The sequence below is a fragment of the Octopus sinensis genome, linkage group LG20 (genome assembly GCF_006345805.1).
Source record: "Octopus sinensis linkage group LG20, ASM634580v1, whole genome shotgun sequence".
Taxonomy (NCBI): Eukaryota; Metazoa; Mollusca; class Cephalopoda; order Octopoda; family Octopodidae; genus Octopus; species Octopus sinensis.
Genome location: NC_043016.1, coordinates 8,861,103 through 8,883,207, shown reverse-complemented (window position 1 = coordinate 8,883,207; position 22,105 = coordinate 8,861,103). Strand labels below are relative to the sequence as shown.

The window sequence follows — 22,105 nt, the reverse complement described above, 5'->3', positions numbered from 1 at the left end:
TTCTGTCTGTCTGTCTGTCTCTCTTTCTCCCTTTAGTTTCTCCCCCTCTCTCTCTCCATTTATCCATCCATCTATCCATCCATCCATCCATCTATCCATTTATTACAAACGGTATATATATACAGATCGATAGATAGATAGATAGATAGATAGATAGATCATCATCATCATCGTTTAACGTCCGCTTTCCATGCTAGCATGGCTTGGACGATTTGACTGAGGGCTGGTGAACCAGATGGCTGCACCAGGCTCCAATCTTGATCTGGCAGAGTTTCTACAGCTGGATGCCCTTCCTAATGCCTATTTCTTTACTACCCACAAGGGGCTAAACACAGAGAGGACAAAGAAGGACAGACAAACCAATTAAGTCGATTATATCGACCCCAGTGCATGACTGGTACTTATTTAAGCGACCCCGAAAGGATGAAAGGCAAAGTCGACCTCGGTGGAATTTGAACTCAGAACGTAACGGCAGATGAAATACCGCTAAGCATTTCGCTCGGCGCGCAAACGTTTCTGCCAGTTTGCCATCTTCCTAATGCCAACCCCTCCGAGAGTGTAGTGGGTGCTTTTTACGTGCCACCAGCACAGGGGCCAGTAAGCGGTACTGGCAATGACCTCGCTCGAATCTTTTTACACATGCCACTGGCATAGGTGCCAGTAAGGTGACGTTGGTAATGATCACGCTCGAATGGTGCCCTTTTATGATTGTATGGTGCTCTTTGCACCCCACTAGCATGGAAGCCAGTCATCGAAGGTGATTTTGATTTCAGCTGCCTCAACAGGTCTTCTCAAGCAGAGTCTAGTGTCCAAAGAAGGAAAAGGTATGCATAAGCGGGCTGGTTATGCTCCTGGCATAGGCCACAAGTTATGGTCTCATTTGGCTTGCCAGGTCTTCTCAAGCACAGCATATTTCCAAAAGTCTCGGTCGCTAGTCATTTCCTTGGTGAGGCCTAATGTTCGAAAGTCATGCTTCCCCACTTCATCCCGGGTCTTCCTGGGTCTACCTCTTCCACAAGTTCCCTCAACTACTAGGGTGTGGCACTTTTTCACACAGCTATTCTCATTCATTCTTGCCACATGACCATACCAGTGCAGTCATCTCTCTTGCACACAATATCTGATGCTTCTTAGGTCCAACTTTTCTCTCAAGGTACTTACACTCTGTCGAGTATGCACACTGACATTACACATCCATCAGATCATACTGGCTTCATTCTTTGTGAGCTTACGTATGTACTCAGCAGTCACAGCCCATGTTTCACTGCCATGTAGCATGGCTGTTCGTACACATGCATCATACAGTCTGCCTTTTACACTGAGCGAGACGCCCTTTGTCACCAGCAGAAGTAAGAGCTCTCTGGATTTGTGATTTGCCTGCCTTCCTACTTATTAGGACTTTGGTTTTAGCTAGGTTGGTTCTAAGGCCCTTCAAGTCTAATCCTTGTTTCCACATTTGAAACTTCTCCTCCAGTTCTGATAGTGACTCAGCAATTAGAGCAAAGTCACCAGCATAGAGGAGCTCCCAGGGGTATCCTGTCTTGAATTCATCCATTATTGCCTGGAGGACTATAATAAATAGGAGGGGATGAGGTCTGAACCTTGGTGGACCCCTACCTCTACTCGGAATTCTTCAGTTACTCGTTGCCACCCTCACCTTATTTATAGCGTCCCTGTACATGGCTTGCCAGCTCTCACTAACCATTCATCTATCCCTAGTTTCCTCATGACCACCAGATAAGGATCAGTGACCCTGTCAAAGGCTTTCTCCATGTCAACGAAAGCCAGGTACAGGGGCTTATCTTTGGCTAGGTATTTCCTCCTGCAGCTGTCTTACCAGAAATATGGCATCAGTGGTGCTTTTCCCTGGCACGAAACCAAACTGCATCTCATCAAGCTGACTCTCTCCGTAATCAGTTAGGCTATGACCCTCTCCGTAACCTTCATTACCTGATTCAACAGCTTGATACCTCTGTAATTATTTGTATCTAAAGTGTCACCTTACCTTTGTAGTAGTTGACTATTATGCTGCTACAACCAGTCATTGGATGACTCCTTCGTGTATCACCTGGTTCCATACGGGTGACTAGGTTATAGGCCGACACTGCCAGATATTTTGAGCATCTCTGCAGTAATTCCTGATGGGCCTGGCTTCCCTGTCTTCATGCTTCTAATTGCCTTAGCTACCAAAGAACTGTCAACTTGGATAGCTGGTCCCTCTGTTGGGATCGACATTTGGCAGACTCTCTTTATCCCATTCATTTTCTTTATTCAGCAACCTTTCATAGTGGCGTCTCCAAACCTCTCTCTTTGCATCCTCATTTAGCACAAGTGAACCTCATCCATGCGAACCATTTCTCTCCTACACATCACAATTCTCTCTCACACACTGTCTTGCAACACGAAATACTCTCAAGTCTTTGGTCCTCATGGCGCAGAACATTGGCAAATTTTTTTCTTATCTGCTCCTCCTCTGGCTAAATAAGCCTGCCTCCTAGCTTCTTTTCTGGCATTCTGATACACTTCCCTGCTACCACCGTTCTTCCAGTCCTTCCAAGCCGTTTTCTTCTTTTTCTAATAGCCCTGTCAACAACATTGTTTCCACCAACCACATTATTTTGGTTGAGAGGGGACTTTGCAACCATCCACAGATCTGGTCGGTGGCCCTTAGCAGGTTGTCCGTAGGAATCTCCAGTTGTCTTCTATACCATATGAAGCCTATTCCCCTTCTATTTCGTCAAAGGCTTCGAGTAATATGTCTCTGAATCTCTGTCCATTTGCAAGATCTTTAAGTCTCCAGACCCTTCTTCTCTTTGCTGGTCATCTTCTGGGCATCCATTTAGCCCTGATCCTGAAGTCACTAACTACCGGGCTATGTTGTGGGGTACATTCTTTGCCTGGGAAGGTTTTGGCCTTTATAAGCAGCCATCTTTCCCTTTTTCCTTTTTCTTTTTCCCTTTTTCTGGTGAGGATGTAGTCAATCTGACTAGTGTGTTTGCCAGAGCAGTAGGTGACTAGGCGGCTGGCAGGTTTTCTGAAGTTAGTATTGCAAACCATAAGATCATTTGCGTCACAGAACTCCACCAGCCTGGTTCCCTCCTCATTGCGAGAACCAAAACTGTAGCCTCCATGTATGCCATGGAAGCCCCCGACATGTTGTCCAACATGTCCATTGAAGTCACCAGCCGCAAAGAGAAGTTCCCTGTCATTTGTCAACATGATAGTCTGCAAGAGGGTGTCACAGAATCGGTCTTTCTGTCCATCGGGTAGCCCTGGCTGAGGGGCATACGCCGAGATAATGGTTGCTAACCGATGATGGAGCACTATACTAATCTTAAGTATTCTGTCGCATACTCTGACTACCTCAGTTACCTTATCTGCCTATTTCTCCACAAGAAGTATACCCATACCCCTAACCCCGTCAGTGTTCCCTGCCCAGAAAATCTTGTGTTCTTTGCCTGTGAGGAACCTACCAGAACCTCCCCACCACCTTACTTCTTGGATGCAGCACATATTGACACATCTCCATTCAAGCATCTCAACAATCTCACCAGACCTACCTTTTAGTGTGCTGACGTTGAGAGTACCAACCCTGAGTGTGTGGGAGGTACGGTCCCTAGAGACCCTGGGGTAGGGGACAGTGGCATCATGTACCTGAAAAGATAGATTGATATATTCAGATGAATATGGTACTTACGTTGAGGCACCAGAATTTAGTACGGTACAATTTCAAAGTAAGGTGAATAAAATCAAAATAAACTTATGGATATCCTTGTTGCTTGTTTTGATTGATATATATCATCATCATCATCATCATCATCATCATTTAACGTCCGCTTTCCATGCTAGCATGGTTTTGGACGGTTTCAACTGGGGTCTGGGGGCCCGAAAGCTGCACCAGTCCAGTCAGATCTGGCAGTGTTTCTACAGTGGATGCTTTCCTAACGCCAACCACTCCGAGAGTGTAGTGGGTGATTTTATGTGCACCGACACAGGTGCCAGACGAGGCTGGCAGACGGCCACGCTCGGATGGTATTTTTTATGTGCCACCGACACAGGTGCCAGGCGAGGCTGGCAGACGGCCACGCTCGGATTGGTGTTTTTATGTGCCACCGACACAGGTGCTAGATGAGGCTGGCAAACGGCCACGATCGGATGGTGTTTGTTACGTGCCCACAGCACGGAGGCCAGTCGATGCGTGGGTACTGGCTATGGCCACGTTCGGATGGTTTTCTTGTGTGCCACGTGCCACCGGCACTGGTACCACAAAGATACAAATTCCATTGATGTTCATCTATTTTGATTTGTTTTGATTTTCACTTGCCTCAACAGGTCTTCACAAGTGTAAAAGAAGGAAGGTATGCACAGGTGGACTGACTACGTCCCAGGTAGGGGCCACAGGTTATGGCCTGACTAGTCTTGCCGGGTCTTCGGATGGTTCTGTTTTTATGTGCCACGACACAGGTGCCAGATGAGGCTGGCGAACGGCCACGATAGGATGGTGTTTGTTACGTGCCCACAGCACGGAGGCCAGTCGGTGCGGTACTGGCTACGGCCACGTTCGGATGGTTTTCTTGTGTGCCACCGGCAACTGGTACCACAAAGATACAATTCCATTAATGTTCATCTATTTTGATTTGTTTTGATTTGATTTGATTTGATTTGTTTTGATTCATTTTGATTTTCACTTGCCTCAACAGGCCTTCACAAGTATCACAAGGAGGAAGGTATGCACAGGTGGACTGACTACGTCCCAGGTAGGGGCCATGGGATATGGCTCTGATAGTCTTGCCGGGTCTTCATCAGATGGTGTTTTTATGTGCCACCGACACAGGTGCTAGATGAGGCTGGCGAACGACCACGATCGGATGGTGTTTGTTATGTGCCCACAGTACGATGGCCAGTCGATGCGGTACTGACTACGGCCACGTTCGGATGGATTTTGTGTGCCACAGGCACTGGTACCACAAAGATACAAATTCCATTTATGGTCATCTATTTTGATTTGATTTGATTTTCACTTGCCTCAACAGGTCTTCACAAGTGTCACAAGAAGGAAGGTATGCACAGGTGGACTGACTAGTCTTGCCGGGGTCTTGGAAGGTGTTTTTATGTGCCACCGACACAGGTGCCAGATGAGGCTGGCGAACGGCCATGATCGGATGGGTTTGTTACGTGCCCACAGCACGGGGGCCGGTCGATGCGGAACCTGGCTACGGCCACGTTCGGATGGTTTTCTCTTGTGTGCCACCAGCACTGGTACCACAAAGTGTGTGCCACCGGCACTGGTACCACAAAGAGATACAGATTCCATTGATGTTCATCTATTTTGATTTGTTTTGATTTTCACTTGCCTCAACAGGTCTTCACAAGTGTCACAAGAAGGAAGGTATGCACAGGTGGACTGACTACGTCCCAGGTAGGGGCCATGGTTATGGCCTGATAGTCTTGCCGGGTCTTCGGATGGTGTTTTTATGTGCCACCGACACAGGTGCTAGATGAGGCTGGCGAACGGCCACGATCGGATGGTGTTTGTCATGTGCCCACAGCACGGAGGCCAGTCGATGCGGTACTGGCTACGGCCACTTTCGGATGGTTTTGTCTGTGTGCCACCGGCACTGGTACCACAAAGATACAAATTCCATTGATGTTCACCTATTTTGATTTGTTTTGATTTGATTTTGATTTTCACTTGCCTCAACGGCCTTCACAAGTATCACAAGGAGGAAAGTATGCACAGGTGGACTGACTACGTCCCAGGTAGGGGCCATGGGTTATGGCCTGACTAGTCTTGCCGGGTCTTCGGATGGTGTTTTTATGTGCCACCGACACAGGTGCTAGATGAGGCTGGCGAACGGCCACGATCGGATGGTGTTGTGTATGTGCCCACAGCACGATGGCCAGTGATGCGGTACTGACTACGGCCACGTTCAGATGGATTCTTGTGTGCCACCGGCACTGGTACCACAAAGATACAAATTCCATTGATGTTCATCTATTTTGATTTGTTTTGATTTTGATTTTCACTTGCCTCAACAGGTCTTCACAAGTGTCACAAGAAGGAAGGTATATATATATATATATATATATATATATATATATATATAAGTGTGTGTGTGATGTCAGTGAACAGGTCACGGTCTCAAAGTGATGAAAATATTTTGACAAATTAAATTCAAATGTTGAAGTGAATCTAACAGTTTTTGTGTTTTTCTTAAATGGCTTATAAATACCTTCCATGCTGCAATTGTTATATATATGTGTGTGTGTGTGTGGTGTGTGGTTTGCTTCAAGGTTGTTGAATTTTGTAAGGGAAGAACATCTATTCAAGATGAAGGCCATAACCAATGTGAATGACTTTCTAGAAAATTAGCTTTTCTTAGTTCCAGACAGATATGCCATAAATACGATATAGGATACAAAGCATTGTAACTTCACTTCCACTATCTCCAACACCTCTGTCTCCTTCCTCGACATTTCGGTTAGCATTCTTCACTCCACTCTTACCACCTCCATTCACTACAAACACACAGACTCACACTCATACCTCAACTTCTCTTCTTCCCACCCAGAACACACCAAGCTTTCCATCCCCTATTCCCAATTCCTCCGTCTACGTAGGCTCTGTAGTGACGACCATGACTTTGAGACTCAGTCTCAACGTATGGCTCACCACTTCATCCTACGTGGATACCCCCTCACCACTATCCACACCGCCCTTGCCAGAGCATGTTCCGTGGACCGTGTATCTGCTCTCTCTCCCCGAACCCGCCCTGTAGTCTCCCGCCTCCCTTTCCCCTCACTTACCACCCCACGACCCTACCTCTCCAACGCACCATTCTTCGAGCTTTCCGTCATCTCCAGTCCGATCCGTCCACTTCACACCTCTTCCCTAACCTCTTCCCCTCTTTCAAACGAGCCCATAACCTTCGAGACCTTTTGGTCCATAGCTCCTTCCCTGACCCTACCTCCCAACCTGGCTGGTTCCCCTGCTCCCGCCCACGTTGCCGCACTTGCCCTTACCTCTCCAACACCACCCTCCTCACTGGCACCCATCATCGACCCTATCGCATCATCAACTCCTTCACCTGCACCTCCAGGTGCAATATTATCTATTGCATCTCTTGCTCTCTCTGCCATTCCCTGTACATCGGACAAACGGGACGCCGCTTGGCTGACCGGTTCGCGGAACACCTTCATAACATCCGCCTGGTGAACGACACACCGGTCTCACGCCATTTCCGCTCCACCGGTCACTCCTTGCAACACCTGTCTGTGTTCGGTTTGTCCTTACACAGAGGCCATCCAGATTCCCGTTTGCGCCATGAACAGGAATTAATCTTCTCTCTTCGCTCTTATACGCCATTTGGTCTCAACTCTACCCCCCTCCTCATCTAACCCCCCTCTCCCCTAATCATCTAACCTCCCCCGACCCCTACTTATCTTCAGTCCTTCATCCTTTCACCCCTACTCCTCTTCCCTTCTTCCCTCTTTCTCCCTCCCTCCTTCTTCCCTCTTCCCCTTCCCTCTTTCTCTCTGCTCCCTCACTCCCCTTCTCTCTCTCTCCCCCTCTCCCTCTATCCTCCCTCCTCCTCTTCTCCTCTCCTTCATTCTCCCCCTTCCCCCTCCTCTTCCCCTCCCCCTCCCTTCTTCCCTCATCTCCTCTCTCTACACTACACCATACGACTTTACACATCACATCATATATACATACACACGTCCAGACCTCTCATACGCACTAATACTCTCTCATACACACACACACACTCTTATGTTGGGGCGAGGTCATTTAACCCTATTATCTCCCCTAATTTCGCTCTTGCGTCTCACGTTTGATCTTTGACTTCTGGCCGAAATCAGATCGCCATGTTGATTCGCTAGCCTCTGCACGTACTTTTTTTTCTCTCCTTCTTTCTGTGTTTCTTTTCTGTGTATCTTTCTGTTGAAGAGCGTAGGCTCGAAACGTTAAAGACTTGTTTTATTTATATTTCCTGAGCGCCATACTAATACAATTGTTTGTTTGTATTCCACCTGCCTTCGTCTTTTGTTTATTTCCGTAAACCTGCCTTCGTCTTTTGTCTATTTTCATAAAGCTTCCCGTTATATATATATGTGTTGTATATATATATATGTATGTATATATATATAAGTACTTTTTTCTTAATATTTAGCAGGAGCAACAGAGTGACTCTTGCCCCTTAAGTCTCTCTATTGCTTCTGCTAAATATTAATACATACACATGCACACACACATACATACATGCATACATACAACATATATACACACATATATACACACATACATACATACACACACTACATACAGACATACACACATTACATACATACATACATACATACATACATGCATACATGCATACATACATACATACATACATACATACATACATGCATGCATGCACCCATACATCAATCCATACTTACAAACACCCATCCATACATACATACAGAAATACGTACAAAATAGAAGAGACATACTATATAATGTACATTTAGAGAGGGAGACAGAGAGAGGAAGAGGAAGAACAATATGTGTAACTGAGATGCATTTATAAAAGTACTTTAATAGCTGCATATATATCTTAATATATAAAAGTGGATATATGATATATTTTATGATTTAGACCATAGCTTTGCTTCAAGGTTGTTGAATTTTGTAAGGGAAGAACATCTATTCAAGATGAAGGCCATAACCAATGTGAACGACTTTCTAGAAAATTTGCTTTCCTTAGTTCCAGACAGATATGCCATAAATGCGATATAGGATACAAAGCATTGTAACAGACATTGGAAACAGTTACTGAGTTGAAAAAAAAATTATTCATTTAGATTAATTATGTAAATTAGCAAAGTATTTTAGATAGATGGTAAGTTTTACTAGAAAATATGTAAAATGTAAAAACATTTTATTTTAAATTCATATTTATTTGTGTTATTCCTTTTTTTTTTGTATTTTTTGTATGTGTTTTTATGAAGCTCTGTATGAACCAGGGCCCGCCTTAAGAAGTGCAGGGCCTAATTGGGAACAATTTTGGTGGGCCCCAGGTTCCCAGTCAACATGCACCAAGGTCTATATAATCATAAAAATATTAAAATGTCTATTATGCCAAGCCATGCCAAACCAGATGTGACCCCTCGCTTGTTGGACCCTGTCAAACCATCGAACCCATGCCAACATGGAAAGTGGACGTTAAATGATGAATATGATGATGATATGGCATTTATATGCACACACACACACACATATATGTATGTATATGTATATATATGTATATGTATATATATATGTATATGTATGTACGTATATGTATAGATATATGTGTGTCTGAAACATGGATAATTTGTTAAAATTTTCTACATATATGTCTCAGATGGTGTAGATTACAATTATATCGAAATTTGTTGTATAAAGCACTTTTCTCTCTCTTTTAAATAAACTCAAAAGTAGGCGGTCCTCAACATGGTTGTTTAGTATGCTAGAAATAGCAGCTATTAAGCATTAAAAAAAAATCCACTATACTGATCTCCGAATATGGCACAAAGGGGAAAAAGTTCTTTGTACTATACTAGGAGCCGAGATTAAGTGATAGCACACAAAAAAAAAAAAACAACTCCGAGGTGAGGGGGAATTTTGAGGGCCCATCCCACTCCAATTTCAGTGGAAATAAGTCATTTGTGGTATATTGGGAGATGAGATTAGTTGATAGCACAAGAAAAAAGAAAAATGAGGAAAAATATTATTTCTCACTGAAATCGAGTCGGGTGTTGTTAAACTATAATTTTAAACTACATCCAAGCTACGCCTTTTAAAAATATTCTGACAAAAATCAGAAAGAAATTTAACAAGATCCTAAAGAAACTTTTATTTGATGCATGTTGTTCTGCTACAAGCGATATTCATAAAATGCAAATTAATAATAATTATTAATTAGAATTTTTCATAAGCTGGTTATATAATTACCGATTATATATTTTCTATAAGCTCTGTTGTAAGACACAGTCCTGTCTGTGTGGTAAGAACTTTGTTCCTTAGCTATATGTTTCTGGATTTAGCACTAGTGTGTGACACCAAATGTCTCCTACTATAGCCCCATATGTGCTAGTGTATGTGCATGCGTGCACGCGCGCGTGTGTGTGTGTGTGGCTATATGTTTGTGCCTGTCCAAAACTGGAATGGGTGCCATTGCAAAGAGATTTTCTCTTTTGAACAAGAGAAAGAAATTTTATCTCATCTCCCCCATCCTTTTCTCTCTCATTATACACACGCTCACATACATGTGCATGCATGTATGTACGTATACAATTCCCCACAAAATAAAAATACATATACATAGGCGCAGGAGTGGCTGTGTGGTAAGTAGCTTGCTAACCAACCACATGGTTCCAGGTTCAGTCCCACTGCGTGGCATCTTGGGCAAGTGTCTTCTGCTATAGCCCCGGGCCGACCAATGCCTTGTGAGTGGATTTGGTAGACGGAAACTGAAAGAAGCCTGTCATATATATGCATATATATATAAGTGTGTGTGTATAGGTTTGTGTGTCTGTGTTTGTCCCCCCAGCATTGCTTAACAACCAATGCTGGTGTGTTTACATCCCCGTCACTTAGCGGTTCAGCAAAAGAGACCGATAGAATAAGTACTGGGCTTACAAAGAATAAGTCCCGGGGTCGATTTGCTCGACTAAAGGCGGTGCTCCAGCATGGCCGCAGTCAAATGACTGAAACAAGTAAAAGACTAAAAGACTAAAATACATATATATACAATCATTCACATAAATACAAAAACCTCAACCAAACCATTATCAAAAATAATTGAAATTTTTACCTTTAACCATTGTAGCCAAAATACTGAGTACTGAATTCTTTTGCACATCAACATCCATTTAGCCTTTTGCTTTTATCATTTAAAAGAACTTTTAGTTCTTACACAATAAATAAGAACTTTATATTTTGGTTATGTATGAGTTGCATTCCAGATGTTTTGAGACTTTTTTCTTAAGAAAGGCAGTTATAACCATCCTAGATTATTGCAATTTTAGTGTAACTTTACTATGTATCTAATATGTTGACATATCCACTTCTTTAGTCCAAAGTGGAGGAAATGGCTGTAACAACACTTTGAACACACCCTGCAAAACACCACTTGTCACAGCTGACTAGTTTGTGAAATGCAGTCAGGACATGAAGACAGTTTGGAAGTTCCTTATGCCATAAAATTTTGCGTTAAAATGGATAAAACATTACAGAAACTGATGAAATGCTCCAGACTGCTTATTGATTAACTTGTATGAATCAGGCATCTACTTTTCATTGGCATAAGAGGCCAGGCAAAGCAAGTCCGTTAGGAAGCTCATAATGATCTCCATTTTTGACAGCAAATATCATCTACCTTCACTGGATTCCCTCTGACCAGATGGTCAATAAAGAGTACTTTGTGAAGGTTTTGAGAGAGTTCTGAAGAAATATCATTGCAAAAGACCAGAGCTTTTTTGTACTAGGACAATATACCAATCTTCAGTTCCATCCTGGTATTTGACAGAGACAGGCTTCAAAACTGTCCCTCACTCTCCTCAGAGTCCAGACTTTGAAAGGGGTTGTGACAAGAGTTCAGGAAACCTTCCCTTTGGAGGACTTCCATGGAGCTTTCACAACATGGCTAGAGTACTACAACAAATGCATTCAAGACAGAGGATCGTATTTTCAAGGATATTATAGTTTTGTACTCCTCTGACTCCTGAAAAAGTTCCAGAACCTCTGGAATGCACCTTATATTAGAATATCTATATCTGTGTGCACATGTATGTGTAAGTGTGTGTGTGTGTGTATATACTCTTTTACTCTTTTACTTGTTTCAGTCATGTGACTGAGACCATGCTGGAGCACTGCCTTTAGTCGAGCAAATTGATCCCAGGACTTCTTCTTTGTAAGCCTAATATTTATTCTATCAGTTTCTTTTGCCGAACCGCTAGGTTACGGGGATGTAAACATACCACCAGTGGTTGTCAAGGGATGTTCGGAGGGGGGACAAACACAGACACACAAACATATACACACACATACATACGCACACACATATATATATATATATACATATATACATATATACAACAGTCTTCTTTCAGTTTCCATCTACCAAATCCACTCATAAGGCTTTGGTCGGCCAGTGGCTATAGTAGAAGACACTTGACCAAGGTGCCACGCAGTGGGACTGGACCTGGAACCATGTGGTTGGTAAGCAAGCTACTTACCACACAACCACTCCTACACCTATATATATGTATATATATGTGTGTGTGTATGTATACATACACTCACACACATACACATACATACACACACACACACATATATATATATTTGAAAATACTGATGCAAACAAACACACTTGGGCTCGATAAACAAAATATACATACATATACAGATGTAAATATATAGCAATATATATATATATAATATATATATATATATTGATAAAACGGTAAGATAACAAAAGAAAGAAAGAGACCTCAATATTATGTAAATAGAGGAAATTTATCTATACAATATGTTACATTACTCGGTAGTCAAGATAAAACTGAGTTTCAGATGCCGAAGTGGAAATCCACAACACCATCTCTTCGGTTATCTGGCTATTTGAAAACGTTATGAAAAAATACCGTTAAATAAAGGGAATTACTCTGTTATAACTCTGCTTGCCTGCGTACTTATACATCGCTCGCATTTTTCGTCATAAAAATTATATAAAAATACATAAAAAATATATAAAAAATATATAAAAAATATATAAATTCTTCTTGGGACATAACATAGTAAGCATGTTCTATCTGTTTTCTTTAGGGGACCAAAAACGTAACAGAAATTTAGTCACATATGGGCATGATCCGAAAAGCTCTGTCCTTGTATTTAGACATTCCCTAACGTACATTTCGCCATCTACAAAGATGATGCCCTCGCCTTAACAGCTAATACAAATGGACCAGCACAAGATCGTTTTAGGAAGGATATTATCCAGTTAATGAAACACTTCGGACTTAGTATAACTATAGATACTAACCTGACGGTTGTCAATTTCTTATACATTTCCTTAGATCTTAATAAGAATATTTATAAGCCTTATAGGAAGCCCAATGATAGACTAAGTTATATTAATGTAGGTTCATGCCATCCCCCTATAGTATTCAAAAATTTAGTTAAAAATATTAGTAAGAGGATTTCTAGCCTCTCATCTGATGAGGACATCTTCAATAGCGTTGCCCCAGTTTATAATAAGGCTTTAAAAGATAGTGGTTTTAGTGATAAAATAAAATATACACCTATCACTAGCCCAACAGTAAGGAAAAGGAATAATAGAAATAGGAAGGTCATCTGGTTTACTCACCCGAGGTGGCCTTCAATATAAGTAAATATTTCCTAGCACTGATAGATAGACATTTTCCAGTTAACCATACTTATAGGAAACTCTTCAATAGACACAATTTAAAAATTAGTTTTAGTTCAACTACCAATTTTAAAAACATAATCAAACATAACATACAAAAAACACAAGAAGAAAACAGCTGTTCATGCAGGAATAAAGAATTGTGCCCGCTAAATGGAGCTTGCATGTCCAAGACCATCATATATGAAGCTACCGTAAACTCTATAACCACTAAAGACACCGTTTCAACGAAGAAATACGTGGGCCTTACAGAGGGTAATTTCAAGGCCAGGTTCAATAACCACACTTTGAGCTTTAGGCACTGGAACAAAAGAAAAGCGACACAATTGTCTAATCATATTTGGTCTTTAAGAGATAAAGGTGTCGATTATAACATACAATGGAAGATTTTGGCCAGATGTAAGCCCTATACTAACGGCAGCGGAAGGTGCGGTCTATGTGACATGGAGAGATGGCTTATCTGGAAAAGCAGCTTAGACCCTACTACATGTCTAAATACAAGGACAGAGCTTTTCGGATCATGCCCACATGTGACTAAATTTCTGTTACGTTTTTGGTCCCCTAAAGAAAACAGATAGAACATGCTTTCTATGTTATGTCCCAAGAAGAATTTATATATTTTTTATATATTTTTTATGTATTTTTATATAATTTTTATGACGAAAAATGCGAGCGATATATAAGTACGCAGGCAAGCAGAGTTATAACAGAGTAATTTCCCTTTATTTAACGGTATTTTTTCATAACGTTTTCAAATAGCCAGATAACCGAAGAGATGGTGTTGTGGATTTCCACTTCGGCATCTGAAACTCAGAGTTTTATCTTGACTACCGAGTAATGTAACATATTGTATAGATATATATATATATATTATATATATATATATATATATATTATATATATATATATATATATATATTATATATATATATAGAGAGAGAGAGAGAGAGAGAGAGAGAGAGAAAGAGAGAGAGAGAGAGAAAGAAACAAAAACTGAAAATATTCAAAAGATGAACACTTCTGTTCATATTCTCAACAAGGTGAATAGGTACTGAAGAAGGGTAAAACCCTGAAACCAGCTAGTCTACTGGTCCTGTCACCACTCGACGGGATTTTTTGCTCCCTTGTTTGCAATATAACAGACAGATATTGTGTCATTGACCAGCTGGAGGAGGTGTCCTCCTAGGGTTAAAAAGGTAGCAACATTGTTTTCTATGAAACAACCACATTCAGGTGGTAACAGCCATTACTTTTCAGGTATTTATACATTTACAGAAGAAATCTACACGGAGTACAAAAAAAATACAGAAAACTAAGGAGAGAGAGAGCATGGTATTTCAGGTCCGACAGCTGTTCCTAGAGGCTCAGAATTACGTAATAGTTGTAAGCTGTAATGTTAGCAGATAGAGAGTGCAAAAAGACAGCCACTAGTGGATGCATATAAACATTGCTGCAAAGCCTGACCTCTATTTTGAGGGTGGAAAGATTGGCAACTATGCATATATATATATATATATATGTGTGTGTGTGTGTGTGTATATATGTATATATATACACACATACATATACATATATAAAAACACACACACATATTTGTATATGTATGTATCTATCTATATATGTGTGTGTGTGTATATGTATATATGTATGCATATGTATATATATATAAGTAATGTATGTATAATCTGTATGCAACTATGAATATATGTATATTCTCACTATTTCCACTCTAGCTTGTCGTTCATGCTGTTATTACCATTTCATTTCCCATTTTTGTACCTTTTTGTAAACACTCTACATAATAGTTTTTTTATATGCTTTCACTTCCTTGATGATCCAATAATTATAGGATCTTAATTGATATGAGAATCTGGTCTTACATGTTAATAGATAATAGCTAATAGTTCATCTTCTTCAGTTTCCATCTTTTTCTTTATCATTTTTCTCTGTTCTAAAATTATTTTATATATATATTTGCATATACTTGACTTATTGTGTGTTTGTGTTTGGGTGTGTGCTTGTGAGTGTGTATATTTTGTTTCCTTGCCTAGCTGGTTTTCCTTGAGTCTTTGCTTTTCTAGTTTCTCCTCATCCTGTCAGGTTTTGTTGCACTTGTTTTTATTGATTCCTGAGGCAGAAGCAATTGCGATTTCATCTTCTGCATAATGTATAACTGGAATGATGGCTGATCACATTCAGACTGGCTGATAATAACTAAATAACACCAAGAGCACCAAGTTATTGGTTAAGATAACAGAGGTGAGAGAACTAAAGAGAGGGAGTAAGTGAAGAGAGAGAATGAGGGACATATATACAAACACACACACACACATACATTTACTCTTTTACTTGTTTCAGTCATTTGACTGTGGCCATGCTGGAGCACTGTCTTTAGTCGAGCAAATCGACTGCAGGACTTATTCTTTGTAAGGCTAGTACTTATTCTCTCAGTCTCTTTTGCCGAACTGCTAGGTTATAGGGACATAAACACACCAGCATTGGTTGTCAAGCGATGTTGGGAGGACAAACACAGACACACAACCACACACACACACACACCTATATATTTGTCTTATGAAGAAAGGCTGAAGATGCTCGACCTTTATTCTCTAGAAAAACAACGACGTTGTGGTGATCTCATTCTTGCTCACATCATAAGCGGAAAGTGTAACCTCTCGAAAGAGCTGTTCTTCACTCCTATTCCAGAGCGTCAGGTGGGGGGTCACTCTGAAAAGCTCTATCTGCAACGATTTCATCTCAATCGGAGAGGGGCTTTCTCTATCCGGGTTGCGGATCCATGGAATAAGCTGCCGGACGAGATAGTGAAGATGCCGACGACCGCTCAGTTCAAAGTCTCCCTTGACCAGAAATGGCCTGAACTCTTTGCATGAACACCCTCCCTGTACATAACTCCATGTCCCCCTACATGGCCTTGCTTTTTGCTTTTTGAGCCAAAAAATTAACTTAACTTAACTTAACTATATGCATATATACATATGATGGCTTTCTTTCAGTTTCCGTCTACCAAATTCACTCACAGGGCTTTGGTCAGCCCGAGGCTATAGTAGAAGACACTTGCCCAAGATGCCACACAGTGGGACTGAACCTGGAACTATGTGGTTTGTAAGCAAACTGCTTACCACACAGCCACCCCTGTGCCTATATATATCTATACATATAATCATCATTTAATGTCTGCTTACCATGCTGGCATGGGTTAAATGGTTTGACAGGAACTGGTAAGTTGGGGAACTTAAATTTAAGCATTGTGTAGTGAGGACTGCTTTTGGTACAGCCTTTCAAAAGACTAAACATCAAGATTTGACGGTGAAGTAGACAGTTATGCATCTGATGTGGATGACTTGCACTATATCCTTATCATTGTTGTTGCCATCTGCACTGTCATCATAATCATCATCATCATTGTCATCATGATGACGACCATGATGATGATGATCGTCATCATTATCTAAGGCAGCGAGCTGGCAGAGCTGTTAGCATGCTGGGCGAAATGTGTAGCCGTATTTTGTCTGCCATTACGTTCTGAGTTCAAATTCAGCCCAGGTCGTCTTTGCCTTTCATCCTTTCGGGGTTGATAAATTAAGTACCAGTTACACACCAGGGTCGATATAATCGATTTGTCTGTCTTAATCCATTTGTCTGTCCTTGTTTGTCCCCTCTATGTTTAGCCCCTTGTGGGTAATAAAGAAACAGATTATCATCATTATCATTGTCATTTTGATGTCTACTTTTGTATGCCTGCATGTGTCAGATGGAAATTAAGTAAGGTAGGTTTTCTATGGTTGGATACCCTCCTCACTAAACCTCAACTATTCCCAAACAAGTTACTATTTCCCCACGTTTCAGACATGTTTCCACAGAAGGTTAGAAACAAACAATGCCGTTTGTATGTGATAGTGATGCTCCTTTATAACCATCACATGTATGAAAACACACACACTCATACACACACACACACACACGCACATGCACACACACACACACCATGGTGCCCAAACTGGCAGGATCGTTAGGACACTGGACAAAATATTTAGTAGCATTTTGCTTGTCTTTACATTCTGAGTTCAAACTCCACTGAGGCCGACTTTGCCTTTTATCTTTTCAGGGTTGATGAAATAAGTACCAGCTGAGTACTGGGCTTGATGTAATTGACTAGCTCTCCCCTCCCTCAAAATTTCAGGCTTTGTGCCTATAGTTGAAAGGAGATATATATATATATATATATAGGGAGAGTTTACAAAAAAAAACAAAGGACGAAGACAGGTGGTGTACAAAACAAACAGATGTATTAGTATAACGCTCAGGAATAGAAAAAGTCTTTTACATTTCGAGCCTATGCTCTTCTACAGAAAGGGACACAGAAAAAACAAGGAGAGAAAAAAATGTGTGTAGTGGCTAATGATCTATCATGGCGATATGTGTGTGTGTGTGTGTGTGTGTGTCATGTGTTGCGTATAGATGAGGACAGCTGTGTGAAAAAGTGTCACACCCAAGCAGTAGAGGGAACCTATGGAAGAGGTAGACCCAGGAAGACCTGGCATGAGGTGGTGAAGCATGACCCTCAAATGATGGGCCTTGCCAAGGTGATGACAAGTGACCGAGACCTTTGGAGATATGCTGTGCTTGAGAAAACCTAGCAAACCAAGTGAGACTGTAAGCATAGCCTATGCCAATGCAGCATAACTAACACATTTAAGACTACTCTCCAATCATTAGACAATAAACTGCTCTTACAAAGACCTGTTGAGGCAATCATCGTCATGGCTGATGACAGTACTGCATGATTGGCACCCATACCAGTGGTACGTTAAAAGCACCATTCGAGTGTGATCACTGCCAGTGCCACCTGACTGGCTCTATGTGCCAGTGACATGTAAAAAGCACCATTTGCGTGTGGTCATTGCCAGTGCTACCTGACTGGCTCCCATGCTGGTGGCATATAAGAAGCACTATTCAAGCACGGTCAATGCCAGTACTGCCTGACTGGCTCTCATGCTGGTAGCATGTAAAAAGCACCCATTACACTCTTGGAGTGGTTAGCGTTAGGAAGGGCATCCAGCTATAGAAACTTTGCCAGATCTGATTGGAGCATGGTACAGCCTTCTGGCTTGCCAGCCCTCACTCAAATCGTCCAACTATGCCAGCATGATGATGATGATATATATATTATACAATACAATAGTCGCCATGATAGATCGTTAGCCACTACACACATTTTTTTCTCTCCTTGGTTTTTCTGTGTCCTTTTCTGTAGAAGAGCATAGGCTCGAAACGTAAAAGACTTTTTCTATTCCTGAGTGTTATACTAATACATCTGTTTGTTTTGTACACCACCTGTCTTCGTCTTTTGTTTTTTTCATAAACTCTCCCTATATCATGCAATAGGCTTCTTTCAGTTGCCAATAATCAAATCTGCCTACAAGCTTTGGTTGGCTTGGGGTTATAGTAGAAGACACTTGCCAAAGGTGTATATACTTTCATTTGTGTGAGTGTGTGTGTGTGTGTGCGTGTGTGTGCGCGTGTGTGTACGTGCGTGTGAGTGGGTGTATTTATACACGTGTTAAAACAGTGAATAATCTCTTTAAACAGTTTTGATATCTTTGATGAGAAATCATGTGGAGGTGTTTAATTATTATTCTGCAAAAGATAATTCAGTATTATAGCTACTTTGTTTAGCAAATAAAAATTGTTATCTCTCTCATGTCATTTCATTTGATCTTATTTTGTGCAAATGATTTTGGTGGAATTTAAAAAAACCAATATCTACTATCAGTTATAGTTTGGCACTAACTTAACTATCTTATAACTTTGATAGTAGGTTGATCTCAGAAGTTTGAGTATATGTGTATTTAGAGGGTGTTTGTCCAAGTCTTTAACATTTTTGATGCCATCCTGCCAAAGAGTGCTCCTGTTTCTTTGAGAATGTTCTATTTTAAGTTGGTCTAAATTATAATCAATCTTCCATTAAAACTTTGCTTTAATTTGCTCCAAACACCAGTTTGATATAATGACGACGTTATTTCACTGAACTCTTCATTATTTTCAAAATTAATGTTTGTTCCTTCTTGAGCCATGCCTGGCCCATAAGGGCCGGTTTCCCGGTTTCTTGGTGCATAGGTTCCCCACCTGGACAGGACGCCAGTCCCTCGCAGGTGAGCTGCAAGATGCAGGAAGAAAGAGTGAGAGAAAGTTGTGGCGAAAGAGTCAGCAGAAGTTTGCCATTACCTTCTGCCAGAGCCGCGTGGACCTTAGGTATTTTCACTCATAAACACACACATCGTCTGGTCTGAGATTCGAACCTGCGATCCCTTGACCGTGAGTCCGCTGCTCTAACAACTAGGCCATGTGCCTCCACGAAATTAATGTATGAGGTGGTATCAAAAAGTTGCTAAACTAGTTCTGTAGCATGCCAACAGATGGCAGCACATGGTTGTGTGTGCAGTGAAAGCTAGCAGTGACCTTCATGAGGCAGTGTGCCAAGTGACATCACTGAGTTTATTTTTCAAGTTCTGAAATTTGTGTTTTATGATCATGTGTATGTTGTAGTCTGCAATTTTTGTCATGGACAAGAAGTTGGAACAAAGAGCCAATATAAATTTTGCATGAAACTTGGGAAGTCTGCTACAGAAACATTGAGCATGCTTTGGCAAGCTTATGGCGATGAGGCAATGGTTCCTATGCAATGTTTCGAGTGGCATGGGTGCTTCAAAAGTGGAAGATCATCCCTGGAAGACAATGAGTGATCTTGAAGGCCTGCCATGAGTGTCACCCCAAGAATTCATCCCCCAGGGCCAGACCACCAACAGAGAGTTCTACTGCAATGTTTTAAAGAATTTGAGGGAGGACATTTGGCAAAAGCAACTGGATCTGTGGAGTGTGAAGAATTGGATGCCTCACCAAGCTCTTCCCAGTCATGAGTTTCTTGCCACAAATAAGGCATTACTTCTGCACTTGCCCTATTCACAAGATTTAGCACCTGTGAACTTCCATCTCTTCTCCAAGATGAAAATATAGCTCAAAGATCATCGTTTTAACACCATTGTCGAGATCCAGAGTGAATTGCAGAAGGTCCTTGACTCACTTACAGAAAACAACTTCCAGGCCAGACTCCAAAAGTGGCAGGAAGGCTGGGACCAGTGTATTGCTGTGCAAGGTGACTGTTTCAAAGGAGATGATGTTAAAACTTAGGTAAATAAGTTTTTTTTTTTTTATTAAAAATAACTAGTCTGGGAACCACATCGTATCTTAACATAAATATAAATGTGGAAAGGTTAAAAAATGCACAAGAAGAAAAAGGAATAACTGCACGTGGTGAGTGCAGTAAATGCTGAGTTTGAACTGGAATATGAAAAGAAGAGAGTGAAGAGAAAGAAAGAAAGAGAGAGGGGGGAGTTGGTGAGAGAGAAAGAGAGAGTGCACCACTCAGCTGATATTTCTATTAAGCCTTGTTTGGTTAAGAATTCTTAAATTAATTTTCTGATCAGTTATTCAGTTTGTATTATTAATGAATCTTTCAATCTTTATTCCGCATATTTTATAAAGGCTTTTTCACTGATTTTGAATGAACTATCTTATTCTTACCACCAAAAGTATGACCTATTAATGTACTTCAAATCAATGGCAGTAGACAACTTATATATTCCGCCTCAGGCCTGGCTGTCCTACATACACGGACAAAGTATTTAATCCCTGCGGCCCATACTGACTAAATCCCCACCCATGTTGATTATGTAGCCTCGATTTTAAACCCGCATCTTCAAATTTAGCTACTCCCACATAAAACTGTTGCCACAAATGTGTCAATACAACACTGAACAATGTCTGAGCTACTGACCTACAGCAACATCCCACTCTATTATATGTGGTACCTAATACTGAATACATAATGGTGTAGCTTTCCACCAAAGTGGCACTAGCACCATACCAATATACTATTGAGTATATGGGCCTAAAAATATAAAAAAATAGTTGGTGTCACTTTCAAAGCATTTATACCACAACTAGAGTCCTTACATCTGAAACCATCTTGAATTTCTCTCTAAAAAATCCTTCACTCTGCTTCAAGTATTTGATGAGATGGGCATGTCTTACATGCTCATGAAACTTTAAGTTATGTAGAGCTGAGCCAAGCTATTACTAAAAATACATGTTACTCCTACCGAACGTGTTGAGTGGTACTTTCTTTTGGTACTTTACTCCAGCTGACTTACGTGAGCATGGAAAAGTGAACGTTAAAACAACTACAATGATGTTGACAATGATGATGATGCTGAAAGCATAATAGTATGACACAGAATTTGGCTTCTTCAAACAAGAAACTTACAACATTTGAAGAAGGCTTGCAATTAACAACACACAAGAGAAAAAAAATATCTTTCTATGACGTCAACTGCCAAAAAAAAAAAAAGTAAGAAAAGATAATTTAATAAAACAAAACAAAAGCAAAAAAAAAAAAGGAGAAATAGAATGAGAAAATGCTTAGAAACAATTGCAACAGAATTGAATAAAAAAAATGGAAATAAATTATTCTTCAAATATATTTTAAGGAGAGAAAAAATTATTTAATATTTAATATTCTATATGTTGAATATATTTCATTGTTGAACATGTTTTTGACATCAATGACT

General features: G+C 40.8%; 1 long non-coding RNA gene across 2 annotated transcripts in view; it reads right to left on the bottom strand.

The window, feature by feature from the left end:
* LOC118767323 overlaps nucleotides 1-10,993 on the bottom strand; it is a 32,015-nt gene extending 21,022 nt beyond the window's left edge. For both annotated transcript variants that reach the window (XR_005003238.1, XR_005003239.1), the window contains exons 1-2: nucleotides 10,845-10,993; nucleotides 3,561-3,654 (exon numbers count right to left, since the gene is read on the bottom strand). This is a non-coding gene — a long non-coding RNA (uncharacterized LOC118767323). The remainder of the gene's footprint in view (nucleotides 1-3,560; nucleotides 3,655-10,844) is intronic.
* Between the last annotated feature and the right edge of the window lie 11,112 nt (nucleotides 10,994-22,105).